We start from the raw sequence: 6,221 nt of genomic DNA, 5'->3' as shown, positions 1-6,221 counted from the left end.
TATATGCAGAGAGACTTTTCGAACACTCTGTATAACATTCTTATAAAAGACAACCTCCTGTCTGCCGAGATTCTGGTAAATATCAAATGAAAGTATCATCCTAGCACAGTGGTTTCCAAACTTTTTCAGGCTGCCACTCACTTGGTTCCAAGGCCACATTCCTAGTGGCCACCCTCACTCACCATCACAGACATAGACCATTTTCTGCAGCAAATTCAAAACAACATGTGTCTATGGGCATATGGTGTAGTGGTTAAGAGCATGGGGCTACTAACCTCAAGATTTCGAGTTTGATTCCAGGCAGTGACCTGGCTTATAATAATAATAATAATAATGATAATAATAATAATAATAATAATAATAATAACATTGATAAATACCTTAGGAATGAGAACCCAGGTTTGAAATTTCCCCAAGACACTATAAAACTAAATTGAAGGTTAAATAATTAGCACATGTGCTTTTTGGCAAAATGACCCTCCCCAAATATAACAATGCACTATAAAACTTTTTATCTGTTTAAAAATCTCAATTTGGTTTGATGGGATGGTTCATGTTGGTGTGTATATAATAAATCTGATTTGTCCAAACAATCTTATTTGTGAGAAAATGCTAACGAAATTCAATTATTGAAGACAAGTTTATGTGGCGAAACAGAAATAAAATTGCAATTCTATTAATCAGCATCTGATAAATATAGAGTCTGTCCATTTTAAAGTTGAAATTTTAATTTAATAAATATAGGGGCAGGTGTGGCTGTGTGTGGAGAAGTTTGCTTCCCAACTACATGGTTCTGTGTTCAGTCCCACTGTGTGGTACCTTGGGCAAGTGTCCTGTAGGCAGGTGTGGCTATGTGGGGAGAAGTTTGCTTCCCAACCACATGGTTCTGGGTTCAGTCCCACTGTGTGGAACCTTGGGCAAGTGACCTGTACTATAGCCTTGGGCTAATCAAAGCCTTGGGAATGGATTTGGCAGACAGAAACTGATAGAAGCCTGTCATGTATATATACAAGGGGAAGTAAAAAATTATCTGCACTTTCATCATAGCATATCTTTATTATTGTCACACTGCCATCTAGAGTTGTGTGCTTACAGTTGGTACTATTGTGGTTATGTGATCAAAGTTTGAGTCTGATTGCACCATTTTTCTTTCTGGCTTTACAGTGTAAGCATGGCTGCTCCATTTGCAATATGCACCAAAGAAAAACAAAGAGCAGTGATCCAAGAAATGCTAATGGTGAACCGGTTCACCATTACCACCGCTTGGGCTTGCTGAATCTTCTCATCAGTGGTGGCGGTTGACGGGCGTCCTGTTCCCTCTTCATACATCATGCTTGTCTGGCCACTTTTAAGTTTCTTGATCCATGGATACACACTTCTACATGGTAGTGTGCTGTCCCCGTATTCTGCTAAAAGCCTCTGATGAATTTCAGCACCTGACACACCTTCCGATCAGAAAAATCGATTCAATGCTCTTTGTTCTTTTTTGGTGCACATTGCAAGTGGAGCAGCCATGCTTACACTGAAAAACCGGAAAAAAAAAGAAATGGTGTGATTAGGCTCAAACTCTGATCACCTGACCATAATAATACCCACTTTTCCATAAGGCGGTGAGCTGGCAGAAACGTTAGCATGCTGGGCGAAATGCTTGGTGGTATTTTGTCTGTCTTTATGTTCTGAGTTCAAATTCTACTGAGGTTGATTTTGCCTTTCATCCTTTCGGGGTCGATTAAATAAGTACCAGTTATGCACTGGGGTTGATGTAATTGACTTAATCCCTTTGTTTGTCCTTGTTTGTCCCCTCAATGTTTAGTCCCCACTGTGGGGAATAAAGAGATTGATAATAAAGATATGTTATGGAAAAAATGCAGATAATTTTTGACTTTCCCTTGTAAATGTATATGTCTCCCTCCCACTACCACCTGCCAACTGGTGTATTTACATTCCTGTAACCTAGCAGTTTGGCAAAAGAGACCGATAAAATAAGTACCAAGCTTAAAATATAAATAAGTCCTGGATTTAATTTATTCAACTAAAAATTCTTCAAGGTGATGCCCCAGTATGGTCACAGTCAAATGACAAACAAGTAAAAGATAAAGGATTTAATTGGGGAAGATTTCCATGTGACCAACCAACCTTATATGCCCAGAAATTTAAATCGAAAGCCGTGTAACCCTATCGTAATCTGGTTCAGTGTTTAATGCAAAATAATTTATCATAAAACGATCCTAACTAATTGCTTTAGTTCATTAGTAATCCCAGTGCCATCCATCTTAATGCAGAGGCACACTGGGCAGTTGTCCAGGGGGTCCCACAAGTTTAGGGGCCAGTTCTGATCTATGTATGCTGTGGTTTGCTAACAATAAATAAATACTTATAGGGCCCAGGGCATTGATTTGCCCAGGGACCTGTAATGCTGCTAAGATGGCGTTAAGCATTCTTAATAATGTCATTTCATTTTCATACAAAGTTGAGCAAGATAGATGCTAACCATTTTTCTCAACTGGAAGTGTTACAATCCAGATTTCCATGGAATCCAACTGAAGACTGAATAAGATAATTTCTTAAACCCATTTCACTCTAAGAAACACATCTCACATTTGGTCTCTCCATCACTGATGATGTTTCATATGGATTCTAAGGCCTACAAGTGACCTACAAGTCTTTCTACACTGACCACAAGTCAGCTTTCCAGCAATAGCCTGACCATCTGGATGTTGGGACACACAATGCTGCATGAGTCCACTGGCCAACCCTTACACTCTGCTTCACAAGGTGCACCAGAGAACATTCTGGATATCGCATTGGTAGATGTGTTGCACCTCTGTGCCCATGCTTATGGCTGAGTATCCCTGCATTTCAGTAACAGACATAACCACAGTTATCACCTGAAAGAGACTTTTCCAGGTTCTTCTCTGAGAGAGGGTTCACATCTTCCATATATATGCCAGTGCATTTCAGCTCAGTGTATGCAGCCCTGTTGCTCTTCTCAAATTCTTTAACACCAGCAGTAATCAGGTCCCTCCACAGCTCCTTATCTGATGCAAAATTCTCCCCGGTCTTACTATTGATAATGGTCTTTTTAAGCGTGCCTTTAAGATTGTCTCTGAAATGCTTGCATGGTTTGCACCAAGGACACTTTCCTTGTTCCAGCTCATTCTACAACACCTGTTTTTGCATGAGTCTGCCTTCTAAACAGACAAGATGACCAGACCATCTAAGTTGCTGTCCTGCTTACCTATCTATCCATCTATCTATCTATCTATCTATCTACCTACCTGCCTACCTGCCTACCTACTTACGTATGTATGTATGTATGTATGTATGTATGTATGTATGTATGTATGTATGTATCTATCTATCTATCTATCTATCTATGTATATATATATCTACCTACTTAGCTATATACCTAGCTAGCTAGCTACCTACCTACCTACCTACCTACCTGCCTACCTACCTAGCTAAGAGATTTCAGATAGGTTTTTCATATTTGTACCAACATTTTTTGTCATACAATTTTGGAACATTAATAAATTTAAATAAAATTCAATTTAAGTGTACAAATAAAACCAACATTTTATTTAAGATGATAATGAATGAAAACAAAGAGTGTTTAATAAAATATTTAAATTGGAATTGTTGAAAAACATTAGTTATTGTATATTTTCAAGTCCTTGAAGAATTTTTTGCTAATTCAATTAAATATGAATTTAATAATAATTTTGCAGTTATATTTTCTCATTTATTAGGCTGCTTCACCAACCATTATGCTACAATTCTCTGCTAATAATATGAGCTAACAAGGGTACCTCCATGCAGTCATACACCCTGCCAGAAATAGCAACCAATTTCCTCTAAATCATACCCTCTATCTTAAAACACAGAAATGATACTTGAATGATGAAGTCCCAGATATTGTGCTGACTGAAAAGTTTTGCAGTATTTTGGTAACATAATTGCTTTATTTGTCAAGTTACTACAAAAGCAGTCTAACATCCAAAGTGGAAGCCATCATGTGGCACCATCTGAAGCCAGCTCTCTATGAGTTCTTTGATCCCACATGGATACTTGTTCCAAATCATGTCTCACTTCCTGTGTTTCATCAATCAAGAGGAGGTGGAAGCTTCAATGAAGGAGTTTTTCATCTCAAAGGATAAGAACTGGTATCAACATGGAATCAAAAAACTGGCAGAAAAGTGGTTTCGGGCGATGCAACACGATGGCTGCTACTTTAAATCTTAGGCTGCTTTTGTTGTAATTTGATGAAAAAGAAGCAAATAAATTACTGAAATGTGGCAAAACTTTTGACTTAACACAATATATAAAGTGATGAGACGGCCATGGATCACTGGCTCCTTCAGTCAATAACTTAATTGCAATAATGACTTCCATAATGGAATCAAGGAAAGTTGGTGATCAAACAAAAACCAATTCCCATTTAATTTTATGAATCTCATGCTAAACTGAGTCTATGATTTGGTTTCCTTTCCCGTTTGAAGCTATTTCATTTCTGTTGGATTGAGGTGGGTTGGAAGCATAGGGGGCAGTGATATCACATGAATGGCTGAGGGCCTTGCTGGGAAGGGAGGAGTGACAGAAGTCATGTGAGCAGAAGGATGACTAGTGTGGGCCTCTTTTGCTTTGAGGCTGTTTCTCAGGATGGACTTGGTGACTGCATGAGTTGAAGGAATTTGTCGTTAGGTTCTGGTCAGAAGTTTAAGTGGGTTGGCTTCTTACAGGTATGTCCTGACTGGAAAGGATTGATGTTATGAGAGGACCTGCAAGGGAGGTGAATCACATCTTTTTCCCCATGCCAAAAGCTATTTTGGTCATTTGTATGATGTCACTGACGTCATACTTCTGGGCCCACCTCAGCCCCACAATTTCTCTGAAGTTGTTATTCTTTGAAGCTTTGATTATAAGCATCATATGATAGAGAACATGTGATCTTGGCAGATAGTAATTATTGTTGTTCTGAGTTCAAATTCTGCTGAAGTTGACTTTTCCATACATCTTTGTGGGGTTGATGAAATAAGTTCCATTTGAGCTCTAGGGTTGATGTATCCAGCTAGGCCCCTCCCCTTAAAATTTCAGGCTTTTTACTTGTAATAGAAAGGATTATTGTTGTTTAATCCTTCAGCATTCAGATTATTCTGTTAAATGCAATACTTATTTATTCACATTTGTCATCATCATCATCATCATCATCATCGTCGTCGTCGTCATCATCCTTTAATGTCCGCTTTCCATGCTGGCATGGGTTGGATGGTTTGACTGAAAACTAGTAAGCTGGAGGGGCTGCACCAGGTTCGAATCAGATTTGGTGAGGTTTCTACAGCTGGATGCCCTTCCTAATGCCAACCACTCCAAGAGTATAGCAGGTACTTTTTATAAGCCACCACACAATCTTCTGTTTTTCATCACAAGACACCGGTCGTCTCTCACAAGCCGCCATGTTGACAGTTGAATGTTCCAATAATGTAAGATCATAAGAAATAATTGTGAGCCTATCAACAGTTTTCTAAACAACAAATACTTCGGTTAGTGGTTCATTTTCTCTAAGTGACCCTTAACTTTTGGGTGCTGCAATTTGGAAGACTTTGTTTATTTCCTCATAACTTATGAAATATTTATTCCATTCACTTGAAATTTCCACGAAAGATAGATATTTTAGATATATCTGGATATGTGCAAAAATATCTCGTCTCAACGTGTTGTTAATCTTCTATAATAACCATTTCAATACACTGACCCTTATATTATCGCCGCTACTGTATATATGCATACTTATGTTTGTATTTATATATACGCATTCACATATATACATACATACATACATATATACATATACACATATATGTATATATATATATATATATAAATATGTATATGTATGTATGTATTTATGTATGTCTGTATGTATGTATGGTATACATGCAAATGGGAAATATATGCCTCAAACTGTTTTTTCTATTCAATTAAAGACTCAACAACATCAAGCAACATGACACTCAGCCATGTTTGTCTTTTGCTTCAGTTGATTTTTTTCGCTCGAGGATCCATTCCTGATACGTTTGGTGAAATAATTACATTGTAATAATGATCTAGGTAAGGCTAACACTATGTATGTGTGTGTGTATATATATATATATATACATATATATATATCTATATGTATATGTATATGTATTTATTTATATATATATATATATATATATAT

This window comes from Octopus bimaculoides, chromosome 5 (genome assembly GCF_001194135.2).
Source record: "Octopus bimaculoides isolate UCB-OBI-ISO-001 chromosome 5, ASM119413v2, whole genome shotgun sequence".
NCBI lineage: Eukaryota > Metazoa > Mollusca > Cephalopoda > Octopoda > Octopodidae > Octopus > Octopus bimaculoides.
This window is presented reverse-complemented; position numbering follows the sequence as displayed.